We start from the raw sequence: 19,290 nt of genomic DNA on the forward strand, positions 1-19,290 counted from the left end.
CTCCTGACACTCTACGCCCAACGATTGTTAAAACCCAGTTTCACCACTCATATTTGCCTTCATCGCGTCGAGTTCAAAGCACGCCAAGTATTCTTCTTACTTCCTTTAGCCGTCAAAAAATTCAGTAATCACAGTTAATGTACCAGTGATGACTATACCAGGCAAGGAGTATAGAACAAGGACTATGTTACTTTCTCGCTCCGACAAAGCGACTGATGACACGCGGGAAAACCTACCGCCGCCGCCCGGGACACCACCCTCTGCCCACTCCCTTGTCACCGCCGTCGGAGGGCTGGTGCTGGCAGGGCAGTTTCTTCTTCGACACGCCCCAACCCCTCATCACTCCCCTCCCTCGAGATCCGGTCTTAGGGCGGCACGGGTCGCCTCTCCCGCCTCCTCCTGCCCCCCCCCCCCGAGGCATGTTTAATTAGTTGTAAAGACATTTCTGCTCTTCGTTCCTCTGTGCGGTAAACTGCAGTTCCCGCCTCCCCCTCCCCCCACCCCCGCGTTGCGGTGTGCCTTCTTGGTCGCGAAGACACCTGCCCGTCCCTTCTTCCCCTGTCCTCTTTCTCCCTCTGTCTCTAGTACTGGAGTACATAGGATGCCGACTAGTGTTCGTCCGGTCCTGTCTGGTTTGCTGCTTTTGCTAGAGCCTTCGAGTCGTGCAACCGATCGGCCTAGGCGTGTCGGCGTCAACAATGGCGATGAGTAGCTAGCATATAAGGCATGGTGAAAATATGCAACATCTATGGGTTGGTATTGGTTCCATTGGCTGGTTCCAAGCCGAAGTACTAAGATGGATGGGTGCCGCTTGGGGTATATTTGATGCGGGTTGGGTTTCAGAATTTATGAGTGAATTTTTCTTTGGAATGACTTATATGTGGATCGGTTTGGGGTTAGTACGGGTTCTTCCCATTTCCACACTTAAATTCCTAGGTCCAAGGTCACCCGTAGTACAAAAAATGATTCTATAAAATATGGTTATGTGAGTCTTGCATCGTAGAGCTTTGAGATAAGTACACTATTTTGCAAGCGCCGGGTGACTGGGCATACTAGTTCGCTACCTATCTTTGTGTCTCTTCCCTATCCACCCCATTCCTCTTCCCTCGAGCTCCACCTACAAACCTAGCGTCTAGCCACAACCCGTCGCCGCCCCTTTCACCTCCTCGAGAAATCACGCCACATTGTCAATATTTGTGCCATGGTTTGTCAATTGCATCATTCCAAAAAACGGTTTGAAAGTTTCATAAAAATATGCTCCTCCATCATTCAATAAGAATTTCGCCGTTTTCAAAATTGATCTTAAACCATAAGGAATCCGGAAAAATGTTCCACATGAAAAATTTATGCCTGCTCAACATTTTTTGAATGGCATACTGGTTCCACCAATCCAACAAGCGGCGAGTATAGTAGAGCCAAAAGGAAACTACTCTGTGGACGACAGTTTGCCGGCCGGACAACGCACGATGGAGCAGTGAACGGTGCTATTCACTTTTGCTGTACGCATGGACGGTTTTGATTGCTGCATCGTGTGCGAATCGTCCAGAACTTGTCGTCCGCCTAGCAGTTCTCGAGCCAAAATAGCATTGATAATTAACGTAAAACAACTCCGACGACCCCCTCCTCCTCGTAACCACCGTCTGTACCGACTCTTCCCAAACCTGCAGAGCAGAGCACCACCGCCGCGACGGCAAGCTAAAGCAGCATCTGTCCTCGATCGGGACAGCCATGGGCCGACAGCCATGGGCCCATGGCGGCCGCACCCTCGCCGCCACGCCCTCGCCTCTCCCTCCGGCATCTTGGAGACGTCCGCCCGAGGGATCCAGCCTCCGCTCCCCCCGGAATCCCGCCGCCTCCCCGCAAAGCTCTCGCGCCCGTCGCCAGAGCCGCGTGCGCGCCGGCGCCGGCGCGAGGCGGCGGTGACGCGACGGAGGAGCCGGGCCAGGCGCCCGGCGACTGGGCGCGCTCCTGGGCTCCGCCGCCCTGCTCGGCTGCCGCCGAGGACTCCATCAAGGCGTCCGGGTTCGGGCTGCGGAGCCTCGGCTGGCCCGACGATGCCGTCGTGGTCACACCTGCCACATCGCCGGTGCTCGAGCTGTGGGGAGCAATTCCGGCCGGCTGACTGTCCTAGCAGTTTTGAGGTATATTCCCTCTTTCTTATCTCAGTGTCAATGCTTATTTTAGTAGATTTAGTGTCACTTCCTCAAGGTGTTCGACAGTTTCAACTACTGCTGAAGTGGATTGCCTCTCTAGCATTTTATTTTTGCTTCTTGAAATAAACCCCGTTTCCTATTTAACCTGAAGGATTAGAACAGCCCCAAAGAGGGAAACACAGTAAATCAATTTGTGTTGCTGCCCTTTGACACACAAGTTTAAATGGAAGATAAGTCATCTGTTGCAAAATGATATCTACCCTGACATGCAAACTAAGTGAATATTTATGACTCGTTTTAGTTAGTGCGTGGAACTGAGGCTGCTACTTAACTGACGGCCATCTCCAAGACAACTTAGCTATTATCTGTTTTTGCTCAGGTTAATTGGTTGTTCACTAGTTGTGCATTACTAAAGTTTAGAGATAGTGACACTTGATTATCGCTTACTAGTTACTACAGATTTGCTGTTCCTACATGGTACTAGAGCTGATTCCGAGGAGAGCACATTATGATCAAGGGACTGAAATTAGCAAGTTAGCAACTATAGTTGAATGGAAGAGGTTCACCTTTTGCCCCTTAAGTTATATGTTATGCTTACTTTATCACATAAACAAATTTTCACTCTTAGTCTCCCAAAAGATAGTTACTTCTTTCCCTGCCTGTTTTTCTACGGGTACATAGCTCAAAACCAGCTAAGTTATATGCTATGCTATGCTTTGAATTAAAGAAGGGGGAATTCTGTACATAGCTCAAAACCAGCTAAAAACCCAAAGAAAAATACATGCCAATTACTCTCGATCAAGCTGGCTTATACATGGAAGGTCAGCATGACTTAAAGATATGCCCTCATCAGAAGCTTGGGCATTGTGGAAGATCCCGTGGCAGTGCTCCTTCCACAGTGGACAGACTACATAAATCGCCATGGACGCCATCTTCCAGCATTGGGGATTTTTTACTCCATGTGAAGGTTTTCTCCACCGGCCAGCGATGGAAGACCTCAGGCCAATGGCAGAAGCTGTAGGATGATAGGAGGAGAAGGCAAACCAAATTTGCTTAGCAAAAGAACATCCCAGTATATTAGATGGTTCGCCGATTCCAGCACCTGGCCATCATTGTGCAACAAGCTTCTCACATGCAGCCTATCTGCAGGAGAAGGCAGAGTTAAAACTGCACTTCTCCTTCAGCTCCAACACTCCAATTCTTCAGTAGGTCATTAGATACGCAGTCTGGGTTTTCAGATAGCTGCCCCCTGATCCCATCACAAACAGAGATACTTTTCCTATAGGCCAACCATATCTTTCAGAGGGACTCCATCAAGCCAACCGTCGAACCAGAATGAGGCCTTTTCCCCATTCCCAATGTGAGTCTAGGTGCAGGTTGCAAAGAGCTGCTGATCGGTCGCATTACAAGGAACAGGGCTGTCCTTTCCATGGTCTGTCCACATTGTCCCAGTTGAACCATAGCCATCTTAACCACAATGCCCTGCTAATGTTCTTCAATACCTTTCACTCCTAATCCCTAACAGTTTAGACGAGCAGACTTTTCATCCAGCTTACTAAGAGCATCTCCAGCCGTTGGCCCCCCAGGAGGCGCTAAAAATCGCCCCCTGGGGGCGCACCGGCGCAAAACGCGTGCTGGGGGCGTGATGCCCCCCAGTCGTGGCGCCCACGTTTTTTCTGAAAATTAAATTCCGGCACAAACACGGCGCAAATTCAACCAAACTTCGGCGAGTTCATACATATTTAAAATATTTTACAAAAAAAAAAGAAAAAACGCTACTATGCCCGCCGTCTCCCTCGCCGCTCCTCGCCGCCCACCGCCCTTGCAGCTCTACATGCCGAGGAGGCTGTAGAACTGCGTGTAGTCACCTGGGAAGCGCTCGGCCATGGTTGAACTGGAGACGGCGAGAGGAGAGGGAGGAATGGGGGAGAAACGGCGCGTCGGCGGTGGAGAGTCTGTGCGTCACCGGCGCGCTGGGGGTCGGCTTATATAGCCGGGGGCGCCGCGCGTACGCGTGGCCGCCGTGTGTACGCGTGGCGGGCGAGGGACGCGCGTCGTCCGGTCTTCACTGCGCCGCCCGTGAGGCATCAATGGAGGAGGCTGACCGGCGCGGCAGCTTTGGCATTGATTCGCCGCGGGAAATGAGGCGATGAGGATGACGAAGCGGCGAGAAGAGAGACGAGTCGCTGGCAAGGAGGGCCCGCGGCTCTTTCGCGCCAGAAACGATTCGCCCGGCGCCCCCCAGCGCACCGGGTTCGGGCTGGGACCGCCGGCGCCAATTTCGGCCCGAGCCGGCGAAAAATGGGCCCTTGGGGGCGCGACTGGGCCGATTTTTCGGCGCCGGCGGCCGAAAAGTCGCCTGGGGGGCCTTGTTGGGGGCATGGCTGGAGATGCTCTAAACACTTGCCCCCTCGCGCCTCTTATCCACACCAGAGAAAACTTCTCCTGATCTTGTCTATCATTTTGATAATCCACTTGGAGGGTGGAAAATCAGTGAAGAAGTAGATTGTAACTTGTGAGCACTGTCAGCACAGAATTGATTAAGCGTTAGACACTCCTTTCCGGGCATTAATTTTACCTTCCATGGCTTCAACCTCCCGGCAATTCTGTCCAAGAGAGGTTGGCATTCAATTCTTCTACGGGTCCTGGTGCTGAGAGGAAGCCCTAAATAGTTGCATGGGAAGGACCCCAGCTAACCACCAAAAACAGATAAAAGATCCTGTAGTCTATAGACCCAGTTGGTCACAGCGAATAGGATATGCCACACACTTGTTGAGAGTCACCTGTAGACCAGAGACATTGCCGAAGAAATGAAGGGGCCCGAGGCCACAACAAGCTCCTCCTTGATATAGTTCAAGAAGAGAGCGGCGACATCTGCATAAAAAACTTATTCTCATCTTCTCAGTTCTTTGCATGGCAGGGGATAAGAGGCCATGACCAGTAGCTTTGGTCAGAATGCACTGTAAAGGTTCCAGGGCCAAAATGAAGAGCATTGGGGCAAGCAGGTCTCCCTATCTCAGCCCTCTCCTGTGAATAAAAGTGCCACCAGACTTCCCATTGAGCAGAACTCTTGAGTAGGAAGAACTCAGGTTCAATGAAAAATGATCCCTCCGACTAGCACTGAAACTATAAGCCTGAAGAGCCATCCCATCTGACTGAATCAAACGCCTTACCTAAGTCCAGTTTGAGGAAAAGTAGAGGTATTTTCTTCATCGAGCTTCCTTGATAATGTCCTTCACAAACAGAGAGTTATCGTGGATCGAGCTTTTCTCAAGCAGCTTCTCTCTGAATCCCTCCATCCTTAGCCAACAAGCCTCAAATCTGAACCCTTTATAGTGCTTGACATCCATCTTCTGGAAGATCATTAGACAGTGGGGAAATGACAGTTGAGGCCGAAGACAACTGACATTACAAGTGGATCACCTCCCAAGATTAACTTGATCGATTTTGGAATGAGCCGTGCTCCCTCGCTGACACGACGAATGAGATTATAGTCCCCAAGAATCGTCCAATCAGACAACACGCTATTCTTTATGCTCTTAAGCTCGTTGAGAAAAAGAATCTTGTCACTGTCCTCCCGAGGCCCATACACAGCGGAGATATCAGTAATAAAGTGAGAGCCGGAAGCATTCTAGTTGAAGGAAATATCAAAATCATCTGTGCTGGTAACCAGGATCGCACCCCTTGTACCATTAGCAGCTTTAAAGATGAGGTCCTCAGAAACTCTCTTGCCTAGGACTTCAGCCACAATACTTTTTAATCAACATCAGCCAATTTAGTTTCTTGAAGACATACAATGTTGCACTGGTTAGCTGAGACAAATTTCTGTATCAACCTCCTCCAAGCCGGGTTGTTCAACCCTCTCATGTTCCAGTTAAGGAGCTTTATATCCATTGAAGAAAACAATGCGGTGAACAAACAAGAAGATCTTAGTGAGCATCCACCAACTGGAAGCAGCAACCAGAGATGACATAACCAGCGCAGTCGGAGACAGAGGACCACAAGGCACAATACTCCCTGCCTGGTTTTGGCAACGGCTGTAATGGCGTAGTTGATGGTTTTGCTCGAGTGGCATGTACCTCACCTGGGCTTTGCACATGTGGGTGGTATTTCACCTTCTTCCTCCCTCACCTCCTGTCTTTGTCCTCCCTTCCCTCCGCCTCATCCTACCATCACTGACTAATCCTGAAATCCAATCCCGTGCCACTCACACCTCGACTATCTGAGAGCCGCTGGCTGATGTGCTCCAGGAAAAGGCGCTCAAGCATCTCCTCATGCAGAAGTTGCACGTCTGTACTAGCCTGGGCACACTGGCTCTCATTTTCATTCTCCGTCCAGCACACAAAGCCCACTGATAACTCCATGTTGTGTCGGTGACTCGGTGTTGAAGTCGGCTGCACAGCACGCCTACCAGTGAGAGCTCTCCATCGCCTCCTTCTCACCGACTTTGCCTATCACCTCTGAAAAGCAGTGAGACGATTCCATCCCCTCTCCTTTTGATTTGCTTGTTTAATGAATTCTGGGTACCATTAATCCATTATAGATCCGTGCATGCGTTTAATTCTTGGTTGGAAGCAATGTGTTATGGGAATTGCATGAATGTAGTTCAACTGATACTGCGACTTGTTTCTTCTTTTGAATTGGCATCACTAAGATGAATGTACTACAACTGGTAGCATTTTAAAAGGGAGAATTGGCAGTACAACAAGGGAAAGCATAGGAGCCCCCTTCCACTGAGAGAAGGTAGGATCTGGTACTAATATTGAAGTACAGGTATTTAGCTAGGTTTAGGAGGATCAGATGAACATGTTGATGTTCCTCTCAAGCTCTTCCTCCTTAGTCCCAACCACGTGACTCAACTCCTTCCCGCCTTTTACTACTACAAAGGTCAGCATCGCCTCTATGTGAAACGTGTTTGACAACCTCCTGCATAATGCCAATACATCAACATTCAGAAAAATTCTGCACGCCCATTTCAGAAGAATAGGAAAGAATCCCCTCTGAATTGATTTCTGTAGTGTGCTTAACACGATCAATTTTGTAATGAACCGTGTTCCCTCTCTCCTTAGACCAGGTGAACCTCCTTCTGTTAAGAGAAATTTCCTGGATTTCAAGATCCTCAATCACATTGTAAAAGCGGCCCATCATTCTGAGATTAATGTTGGAGTTGCTTTCGTCGCTGACACGACAAATGAGATTAAAGTCCCCAAGAATCATCCAACCAGGCAACACACCATTCTTTATGCTTTTAAGCTCATTGAGAAAAAGAATCTTATCGCTGTCTTCCGGAGGTGGTAACACACTATTCTTTATGCTCTTAAGCTCATTGAGAAAAAGAATCTTATTTCTGTCCTCCGGAGGCCCATAAACAGCAGCATTATTTGTCAGATCAGTAATAGTATCAGTAATAAAGTTAGAGCCTGATGCATTCTAGTTGAAGGAAATAGCAAAATCATCTCCCCTGGTAACCAGGATCCCACCTCTTTTAGCATTAGCAGCTTTGAAGACGAAGTCCTCGGAAACTCTGCTGCCCAGGACTTCAGCCACAATACTTCTATCAACATCAGCCAATTTAGTTTCTTGAAGACATACAATATTGCACTGGTTAGCTGACAAATTTTTTTGTAGCATCGTCCTCCAGGTTGGATTGTTCAACTCTCTCATGTTCCAGTTAAGGAGCTCTATATTCCATTGAAGAAAACAACGCGGTGAACAAACAAGAAGATTGTATTGAGCATCCACCAACTGGAAGCAGCAACCAGAGGCGACATAACCAGCACAGCCGGAGCCAAAGGACCACAAGGCACAATACTCCCCGCCTGGTTTTGGGAACGGCTTTAATGGCGTGGCTGATGGTTTTGCTCGAGTGGCATGCACCTCACCTTGGTTTTGCACATACGGGTAGTATTCCGCCTTCCTCCTCCTGTCTCTCTCCTCCCTTCCCTCCACCTCATCCTATCATCACTGATCAATCCCGAAATCCAATCCATGCCACTCACACGTCGACTATCTGAGAGCCTCTGGCTGTTGCGCTCCAGGAAAAGGCGGTCGAGCATCGCTGCCCGCAGCGGTTGCACGTCTTTACCGGCCTGGGCGCGCTGGCTCTCCTTTTCGCTCTCCGTCCAGCACACAAAGCCCACTGATAACTCCATGTTGTGTCGGTGACTCGGTGTTGAAGTCGGCTGCACAGCACGCCTACCAGTGAGAGCTGTCCATCGCCTCCTTCTCACCGACTTTGCTTATCACCTCTGAATAGCAGTGAGACGATTCCATCCCCTCTCCTTTTGATTTGCTCGTTTGAGGAATTCTGGGGACCGTTAATCCATTGCACTAGACGGATCCGTGCATGCGATTAATTCTTGGTTGGAAGCAATGTGCTATGGGGATTGCATGAATCTAGTACAACTTATACCAGCATAACCGAAGCACTGAATCCCTTGGGTTTGTAACAGGAGTAGATGGTAGAGATCCAAATCGTAAGATGGTTGTCAAGATGAAAGCTTGTAATGTCACAAACTTGTCTTTGTGGTAACTACTAGTACAAGATACAAGATGGGAGTTTCACTGCCGTAAGATGGTAGATATCCATGTTACGATACTACAATGGGGATGCACAGTACAGCAGTCTGTAACAACATTCCATAAGATGTTTGTGTTCCGTTCCGTTCGAAAAGGAAGAAGGTGGACATTGGCAGTACTTCCTCCTTCCGTACCTGCCCATTGAAAGAAACGGACAAAAGCCATTCCACAGAAATTACCCAAGGGAAGCAAGGGGAGATGATACGGTCAAACAAAAGGTGCATGCAGCACTGTGAAAGCTTTATTGGCTGCTTTTCCTCATGCTTGATCCCACCCCTGGTCATGGACATGGTCGTGTCGTGTGGGTTCTGGGGATATACTCTACAGTACTCCCTCCTGTCCTTTTTAGTTCGCATATAAAATTTATCTAAAGTCAAGCCTCATAAAGTTTGACCAATTTTATAGAAAAAATTACCAACATTCACAATATGAAATCAGTATTAGTAGATGTGTCATGACTTAAATCTTCATATTGTATAACTTTAGCATAGTAGATGTTAATATTTTTTCATATAAATAAGGTCAAACTTTATGAAGTTTGACTAAAGACAATTTTTATATGCAGAGTAAAAAGGACCGGAGGGAGTACTACTCGGCTTTGGAGCCCGGCAGGAAGATCACCGGAGCCCAGCCCCAGACCTGCGTCTCCATCCTCCTCTGTCGCCTGCCTGCAGCCTGCGTGTTACTGTTCCCCAACCCCAATCCCAACGGAAGCCAGGGAAGGTAAAAGTTGGTGGGGGAGGGAAGGAAAGGGATGCACGGGCAATGCCATTGCCAATGGAAGGAAGGCCGACAAGGGACCAGGAGCCAGGTGCGAATCATCTGCTCTGCTGCATGCAGTGCCACGGCTGGCCCGCGCTGCCGAGCCGAGCGTGGACTGGAGTTGGTCCCTCTCCCTCGCTCGTTGCTCTCACTGGTCGCACGGGCCTACATGTACATGGCAACTACGCCTTCGTCCTCTTGCTCCTCTCTTAAATGGGATTTCTCCAACACGTTCCTTGCGTCCAGTCCACTGCTGCACCAGACCACGGCCGGCCCACAGTACCTCTCCCCGCCGCTTCCCGGGCTACCGAGCCGCTCGGAAGTAGGCTGCGTGCTTGCCCGCAAGCACGGCATGAAGTGGGAAGCGCCGCTCCCAGCTGACCGCAGACATGTCGGATCCAGTCACAGTCTCCGGCTCCCCATCCTCGGCAGCACCCTACAGCCTCGCCCTTGATGGCACTGCGGCCACAACCGACGCCGTCAAGTCTGTTCTCACCGGAGGACTCGAGAGCCGGTCGGAAGTAGGCGGCGTGCGCTCACCCGCCGCGTGCATCCTCCGTGTGCTGCAGCGATGGATGCCATGATCTCGGCCAGGGGTGCGCTGCGTACGTCTCCTTGTACGCATCTGCCCATCGGTCTCTCCATGCCCGCGCGCCGGCCGCAAGATCGAGTACAGGACGCCGCCGGCCCGTCCATGCTGTTCCTCACGTCTCCGTCCGTCCGTCCGGCAAGTGCGCGGCCTACTTCCCACACCGTGCAAGGCGCCGGAGGGCTCGTTGCCTAATTTTGCTATGTCGAGGTGATGGCCGGCCCGCGGTGCAAAAAGGGAGCCGGAGATGATCGGGATTGCATCACGGCACGAAGATGCACGACCTCCTTTTCTTTGGTTGAGTGTACGACGGGAACTTCTTTGATTCATCACGCTAATAATCAATGGCTTGTAGTTGTTGGTGACCTTGTGGGTCACACACAGCCAGCAGGGGAAGGAGACAAAGCACTCGGCCGTGCAAACGCCGGTGAAGCAGAGCATGTGGGTGAACACACTCGCCGATCGAGAGAGCCGTCGCGCCGGTGCTAGACTGCAGCTCATCTGACGACCTCCTTCACTGTTGGGAGGGCACAGAAGCGGCAGGCCGTGACCACGGTCTTGGAGAAAATTAACCAGGGACGGCACCGCGACTAGACTATGGTGAGCGCGAGACAGGCACGCAGTGTGTCCAGTCGGCGTGACGCTCGAGCTGGAATACAACTAGGTGGCCGCCTACATGGCTACATGCTAAGACGCGATTCCATTGTACGCGAACGGCATCACGCGGCAGGCGCAATCGGCGGTGAGGTGCATCGGTCATCGGGCTGCGAGCTGTACATGGCGGTCTTCTCCTAGTGTTCCTCCCACTCCACCTTGGGCGCGAGGCGGCGCCGTCTCCGCCTCCACCGGTACACACATCTGTCAAGAATTGGGATACATGATGAATACGACAGATGGACCAACTTAGTCAGTGAGACTAGCAATTGATCCTGGCCAGGATCATAATTTTTTTTCGGATGCACCAAACGGATTCAGGGTCTAGATTCATCGGGACACGGTCCACCGCTACCTTGTGCAACACCTCACACTCGCGCTGCCTCCGGCAACAATCCTTCCGGGCAAGGTTCTCCACCTTGTAAGGATCCGGGGATCCGTCGCCATGCCAGGGTGCCCGACTGATTCAGCCGAGGCATCATCCGTGGCCATGGTGTCAGACAGGGTGTCGGCGACGGCAGACGTGGACAACGAGCAAAGGAGGGAGGCAGGAAATGAAGGACGAAGGCGGAAGGAGCTCAGTCGAAATGGAAGGACTAGTAAATTTGCACAGGATTTGGGATGGGTCCAACTTGACAGAGCCGACGTGGTGGGCACCCCTATATCCGTCCCAGATATAGGCTGAGTATGGGGAGTGCCGGTCGGTCCGGTCGGCTGAGTATGGGAGTGCCGGTCAGTCCGGTCATTTGGGTTGGATTTTAGAAACTCGCAACTATCCTCTGGCAAAGAAGCGCTTGGGCAACCCAGGACCTCCTCTTCGAGCGGGTGCGATGGAAGGTTGCACCCGTCGAGGAGTTCTAGTGGCTCGGGCTGATGCTGTTCGTCGCCGTCCCATTCCCAGGCACCGAAGCATGGACCGGGGCCATCATCTCATCCATCCTTGGCATGCCGTTTTGGTCAGGCTTGTCCGCGAATTTCGTGGGAGTCGTCCTAGCAGGGTTGCTGGTAAACTTGCTCAGACCTCTTTCAATGGATAGTTGCTTAGATGAGGTGCTAAACGCATTAAATAGTTTATCAACTATAGTCCCCAATGCATTTGTGCTTAAGAGGGTGCTTGGATACGTTTTAGTCTCATGACTAAAAGTAGTGGGACTAAAACTTGTTAGCCTCACCCATGCTTGGATCCAAATACTAAAGAGACTAAAATCAAGTTAATGAGCATTTATTAGCCTTCAAACCCTCCAATTCAGAACTCGCCTGCGTTAAAGGAGAGGAGTTAAATGAGGAAATAGAGGACTAATCCACATTTTAGTAGGGGTACCCCTGACTAAAAAATTTTAGTCTCAAGACTAGTTTTAGCCTTTTTTTAGTCAGGGTGCTTGGAACTTTAGCCTCTTAAAAAGACTATTTTTAGTCAGACTAAAATAAGTTTCTTGGATCCAAGCACCCTCTAAGTTGTTGTTGCTAAGCTTCCTACATTTAATGACTTAGCTACTAAACTCTTTCATGCATTGGTGAGCTTGCTTCATTTAAATGTTTGGCCTAGGTTTGCGTGCTTGGCATTGGTTTTTATTGGGGTCATCAAACTCATCTCTCTTCTCTTAATTGTCTTGCCACATCAGATTTTTTGCCTACATGGCAGGCTTAGCACCTGTACAAGGTGGAGCATTGAGAGGGGCCTCATGAATCTCGGTCTGAAGTAGGCCATTGGCACGGGGGCGCTCCTCTTCATTGTATCAACTGTCATATGGGGTGCCCTTCAGGGTGTGAGAGATATCGTTGAATACGAAATGATCCTTTGGCTGAATCCACGCCGGAGTGTTTTCGGCACGTTTTGCATGTCCTTGGGAGGAGTTTGTAATAACCCTTGGGAGGCACGTTTGATCGGTTGCAAAGACCGTTTGTGCTCTGCTTTCCCTCTGTGCAGTAAACTTTCAGTTCATAGTCTTTTGGTTGCAGTTATTCGTCAAAGATTCCGAGTAACTGAACCGATGTTGTTTCACTGAAACCCTTCAGTTTTTTTTTGACAGTAACTGAAACCCTTCAGTTTGTAACAACAGTAGACAGCATAGATCAGCATCATAAGATGGTGCCGCTCAAGATGGAAGTTTGTAACTAGTAGAATTTTCATGTCACGAACTTGTGTTTGTGGCAACTAGAAGATGGAAGTGTCGCTGCCATAAGATAGTGGAGATCCATCCATGTCACGAAACTAGTACAATGGGGATGCACAGTAGTGCATGAGTTAGTTTGTAGTAACAGCATTTCAACAGATGTTGTGTTCCGTCCCGTCTGAAAAAAGGAAGAAGGCGCGGCTGGTGAGCATTGGCAGTACATGACGATTAAAAGGAGATATCGAAACAAACAAACAAAAAATCACTCCACAGAAATGAAAAAAGTCCATTTTACTACCCTGAACAAAGTTGGTGGTTCACATAACCCCCTGATCTTTATTTCGGTTCTCTTTACCCCCCGAACAATCTCATATCGGACAAAATCAGTCCTTAGGTGGTTTGACTTGACTGATTGCTGACGTGGCAATGGTCAATGGACGGTTTTGACCTGCGTGTGAGTCTCCCTGGTCACGCTGGGTTGAGACAGAGGAGCTCCTCCCGAGCCTCCCCTCGCAGCTGCCTCCCGAGCACCGCGCCCGACCCCGCCGCCTTTGGATGACGCCGGCGACCGCCGGAGTTCCAAGCTGCTGCCCTGACGCCCTGCTTCTCCTTTCTCCCTTCTCTTTCCTCTCCCTTCCAGCACATCTGAGCTCACTGAGATCCACCCTGCCCCCCGGCGGCCATGGCCGTGCCGTCCGCCGCGCCCACCCTGCGCTTCCCTCGTCCGGACTCATCCGCAGCCGCCGACGCGTCCGCCGACGCCGCCCCGTCCCTGGACTTCGGCGACCCGGCCTCCCTCGCCGCCCTCCGCGGCCTCACCGCCGCCGGCGCCGCCACCCGCCTGCTCCACAAGTGCGTCGCCTACCAGCGCGCCCTCGACGCCCGCCTCGACTCGCTCCTCACCCGCCGCCCCGACCTCGACCGCGCGGCCGCCTCCCTGCTCCGCTCCGCCCCGCCGCTCCTCTCACTCGCCGCCTCCGACGCCACCGCGCTCAGGGAGTCATCCTCCTCCACCGCCGCGCTCGCCGAGGCGCTCTCCTCCCGCGTCCGCCGACGCGCCGCCTCGAGGGCTAATTTCCTCACCGAGCGTACTCTGAGTCACTGCCAAGCGGGTCCCATTGCCTAATTAACCATGGGCTAATTTCCTATTTCAGTTAAGTTAATCCTCGTGGCCCCACCCGCAAGTCAAAACCACCATTGACCAGCGCCACATCAGCTGCATGTTGAGACAAACCACCCAAGGGGGTCTTCTATCCGGTTTGGGATTGTTCAGGAGGTAAAGTAAACCGAAATAAAGATCAGGGGGTTATGTGAACCACCAACTTTATTCAGGTAGTAAAATGGACTTTTTTTCACAGAAATTGGTGAACGGAAGCGAAGGAAAGATGATAATAAAACAAACAAAGAGGAGGTAAATACACCACGAGTCACCCTGGGTCCCACCACCTCCCTCCCCTGGTCATGGTCATGGTCGTGTGGTTTCTTGGGGCTACCGTCGATCGCGATCCTCCTTTCTCAATTGTGTTGTACTGTTGTGCAACAAATCCCAATGGAATGGAAGAAAGCAAGGGAAGGGAAGGAAAGGAAGGAAAGGCAACGGCATGCATGCAATGCAATGCCCATGGCCAATGGACGGCGGAGAAGGGAGCAGGTGGTCACGGGTGAGGAGGAGATCATCTGTCTGGTGCATGCATGCAACAATGGCCGAACAAGGCTGGGTTGGAGTTTGGAGGGTCCCTGCCCCGCCCCACCACAGCCGGCGATTCCTGGCTTCCTGCCACCGGTCCTGTCACCCCTGGTTGCGCCGTGCCTTTCTTGCCGTGAAGACACCTGTCCCTTCCTTTCTTCCATTGCGCTCTTTCTCCGGAGGTAATAGCACCTTAAGTACCCTAACTTGCATAGAATGTGATGTTTCAGTCCCAAACTTGCAAAACTTGACTCCATCATATCTCTACTTGCACCTCATGTGATGATTTAGTCCCAGGCCAATCACAGCTCGACAATTGGCAACCAGGTGGCTGGATCGGTCAGCGCACACACTTTTGCAGAAACCCCCCTGCCGTTTTGTTATACGCGCAGCAGATCTTCCTGTATTATAATAAAAACCAACAAAAATAAAAGAGTGAGAAAGGGATACCGGCACTCAGACCAGAGCCTAATAAACTAATCAATCAAGAGCACAAAAAGCAAGGAACGGCCCACAAAACGATTCTTAGCTCCTGACCTGTATGTATTCCTCCTTGATATACATACCAAGGATGTACAGATCAAGCCTGATATTGCAGCCATGGAAGTAATTCTGAAGCATGCCGTGAACTGAACCATTAATTGCCCACTGCATAAGCAGCGACCAAAACTTGGATCGATCATTCTTAACAAAAGAAAAGAAAAACGATTAGTGTGTTGCAGTTTGAGATTCAACAATGGAACTCCAAGAAGATCCAACTGTTCTCTTTAGTTTACTGATGATGATAACCAGGTATGTAAATACATCTTGAGAGATGTTCAGTAAGGGTGATGCTCTGCTGGTGGAAAGCAGAGGAAGGATGTACTCTTGCCTATAGCAATACAAATAGGCAGCCAAACAAACCGACGTTGACCATTCGAAAATTAAAAACAAACTGTGGTTGCAGTTTGAAACAAACACAAATAGTTTTCGGTACTCCTGAACCCCAAACACTGTCTTCAAAAAGATATTGCAGTAAGCCGGCATTCAGGCTCTCAAATCACCCATGGCACCAGCACCAACATGTATGAGCAGCACCACATATACTTAAATAATAAAGAACATTTCCTTAGCTAAGCTCTGGTCATTGTCCAAACTAATCCTAATTTACTCTAAAAAATGGACAACCCTGCATCTCAAAGTGCAGCTTCGTGCCACCCATTATCAGGGGGCAGTAGAAATCTGGCCCCTGCAACCTGCTTCAGCATACTAGCTAGTACAAAAATCCTAATTTATGATGTTACCTGCTACTTGGTGTGTATCTTAAATCATATTTTGTTTCCAAATGCTCTCCTTAGTTGTTACTGAAACTTCAGCATGTATATCTTGAGAAACATGCAGTAACAGTCATGCTCTGCTGGTAAGAGAAAGCAGAGGATGCTACTCCAATGACCACAGAAATTGGCGAAAAAGACAATTTGATTCCTCTCAATAATCAACAAGAAGGCAAAACTGAATGACACCGATGTGGATGGAAATGTAATGTACCCTCTCAACACCCCACACCTCAAATCTGCATGATAATCAAAAGGCAGGCAGATGCAGCGCCGTGATCATATTCCAGAGTTGGTTGCAGTTTGAAACAATCAAAAGGCAAAACACAAACACAAAATGCTATTATGAACCCAGCAAACCAAACAGTCTTCTCTAGCTATAAGTACTGTTCTCCTCTGTTTAGTTCTGAATTAAACCTGTTAATCCAGAAACCTCACCCCAACAGATAATTACTTACTAATAAGAGCTGCAATAATTACTTCAATAAGGGTCTGAGCCATGCATAAAAAAAGTCATGAAAGGTGGCCCGAACCCCAACGTTCTAAATTAAAGCTTCGGGCAATAATTACTTACTAATATGAGCTGCAATCATCATAGCATAAAATTAAGTCTGAGTCATGCATACTGATTAAACTGTTCCATCAGAATACTTAAAAAGCAACCTAAAAGGGCCACCTTTGTTTACTATGCCACAATCTGGAAGACGAAAAGAAGAAGCAGAAAATCAAACTGTTTCCTAAGTTTCTACTGAAGCCTTTTTACTGGAAATCAAGCCGAACTGTTTGCTTAATTCAGATTCATAAGCCTGTTGCTGCTGTTGTCTCTGTAATCCCGCGCCTAGTTTTCAGTCAAGTTCAGTTAGGAATAAAACGGCTAGTGCATGAGCCTGTTTGTGCACTGACCGATTCTTAGTTTGTTTCAGGCAAGTTAGCTAGGCTGCTGTGCGCGCATCGTGGGATGGCACGAGCTCATGCGAGCATGGCGGCGTCATGGGAGGTGGCGAGTGGACGTGGGATGGCACGGCCGTTAAGCTCGGATCACTCTCCTTATCTTTATGTAATCGCAGTATAAATAACAGTGAAGAAAAAACGAGAAAAGTTGCAGAGTTGAACGCAACACAAAAACCTAGTCTCCTCTCTGAATCCAAACGATTTTGCTGCCGCTGCCTGACAATTGGCATCAGAGCAGCGTTCGCGTAGGTCCTGGATCGCCATGGCCGGCAGCGACAATGATGCAGAGTCGGGGGAGAAGGGGAGGCGCAAGTCGCCAACGAGGTCGCCGACACGGACGCCGTCGACGCGGCCGCGCGGGAGGAGCGTGACTCGGAGGGGCGGCAACGAGGTCGTCGTCCACGAGCGCGTGATCCGCGACGCCGGCGCGAGCTCCCACATCGTCTACCCCACGCTGACGTCGACGAACTACATCGAATGGGCGCAGGTGATGAAAATCAACCTGCGCGCGCAGGGTCTCTGGGAGGCCACGTCCGGCATGGGAGAGCCGGGCGATCGCGAGGACATGGCGGCGCTCTCGGCACTGATCCGTGCGGTGCCACCAGAGCTGGTGCCCATCCTCGCCACCAAGGACACCTCCGCCGAGGCGTGGGAGGCGATCAAGCTGATGAAGATGGGGGTGCAGCGCGCGCGCAACGCGACGGCACAGCGCCTCCGCCGGGAGTTCGAGGCGCTCGCGTTCAAGGACGGCGAGACGCTCGACAGCTTCGCCATCCGCGCCACGAACGTCGCCAACAATCTGCGAGCCTTGGGCGACAAAGTGGCGGAGGTAAAGATTGTAGAAAAGATCCTCAATTCTGTTCCCTCGAGATACTCGCAGATAGCGTGTTCGATCGAGACTCTGCTCGATCTCGAAGAGCTGTCCGTCGAGGAGCTGATCGGCCGCCTCACGTCTGCTGAGAGGCGGTACGGGGGCGGCTCCTCGGAGGGAGCAGGGTCCCAACTTCTCCTCACGGAGGAGGAATGGATCGCGCGCGGCAAGAAGATCAAGGAGCAAGGCTCTAGCTCCGGCGGCGGCAGCGGCAAGAAAGGCCGCGGCAGGCCGCAGAACGGCAAGGGCAACGGTGACCGCGACATGTCGCATGTCAAGTGCTATAACTGCAACAAGTTTGCAGGGCACTTCTCGCGTGATTGCAAGGAGCCACGGCGAGAACGGAAGGGGCAACAGCAGCAACCCCGTGCGCAGGCACACCTCGCTCAGGCCGGCGAGGAGGAGAAGGCCGCCCTTCTCATCCGCACCTGCACCATCAGCGACGACGACGGCCCGTTGCTGTTGATGGCACGAGTGGACGTGCCAACGACGCTGCAGAACGACGACGGCACGCACATCGATCTGGTGGAGGAACGCGTCTTCCTCGCCAATGAGCCGCGCCGCGACGACACCTGGTTCCTCGACACAGGGGCGAGCAACCATATGACAGGGCATCTCTCTGTCTTCTCGGAGCTGGACACCTCCGTCACGGGCACGGTGAAGTTCGGGGATGGATCGCTGGTGGAGATCAAGGGGCGCGGCACCGTGCTCTTCGCGTGCGCGAACGGCGATCACCTCGCCCTCGTCGACGTCTACCACATTCCTCGACTTCGCAGCAGCATCATCAGCCTCGGACAGCTCGAGGAAAACGGCTGCCAGATCACGATCCGTGATGGGTACCTCAAGCTCCATGACCGCCACGAACGTCTCCTCGCCGTGGTGCCCAGGGCGCGGAACCGCCTGTACATCGTCACACTCGCCATCGCCAAACCAGTGTGCCTTGCCGCGGTGCGCGGTGACGAATCCTGGAGGTGGCACGAACGCTACGGCCACCTCAACTTCGACGCACTTCAGAAGCTCGCGCGCCGTGACATGGTACGCGGCCTGCCCACGATTGACCATGCAGGGCAGCTGTGCGACGGTTGCCTGGCGGGCAAGCAGCGCCGCACCTCGTTCCCGCAGCAGGCCAAGAAACGCGCCACAGGCCTGCTCGACCTGGTGCACGGCGACCTGTGCGGTCCGATCACGCCGGCGACGCCAGGAGGGCGTCGTTACTTCCTCCTGCTGGTCGATGATCTGAGCCGCCACATGTGGCTCACGCTCCTGACGACGAAGGACCAGGCCGCAACAGCCATCAAGCAGTTCAAGGCTGGAGTAGAAGTGGAAACAGGGCGCAAACCGCGTCTGCTCCGCACGGACCGCGGCGGAGAGTTCATGGTGGCCACGTTCTCTGCGTTCTGCGTAGACGAGGGTGTGGGACGGCAGCTCACGGCGCCGTATTCACCGCAGCAAAACGGCGTTGTGGAGCGCCGCAACCAGACGATCATCGCCACTGCACGGAGCATGATGAAAGCTATGGCGGTGCCGGCCAGGTTCTGGGGGGAGGCGGTGTCAACAGCCGTATACCTATTGAACCGCTCGCCCACGAAAAGCGTCGACGGTAGGACTCCGTTTGAG

At 51.5% G+C, this 19,290-nt stretch overlaps 1 non-coding gene across 1 annotated transcript; it reads left to right on the forward strand.

Moving 5' to 3' along the window:
* Positions 1–848: 848 nt before the first annotated feature.
* LOC109741628 (uncharacterized) lies at positions 849–12,647 on the forward strand. The gene is made up of 2 exons (XR_012184715.1): positions 849–2,141; positions 9,298–12,647. It is a non-coding gene; the product is annotated as an uncharacterized protein (transcript).
* The last annotated feature ends 6,643 nt before the right edge of the window (positions 12,648–19,290 follow it).

The sequence above is a fragment of the Aegilops tauschii genome, chromosome 5 (genome assembly GCF_002575655.3).
Source record: "Aegilops tauschii subsp. strangulata cultivar AL8/78 chromosome 5, Aet v6.0, whole genome shotgun sequence".
Classification (NCBI taxonomy): Eukaryota; Viridiplantae; Streptophyta; class Magnoliopsida; order Poales; family Poaceae; genus Aegilops; species Aegilops tauschii.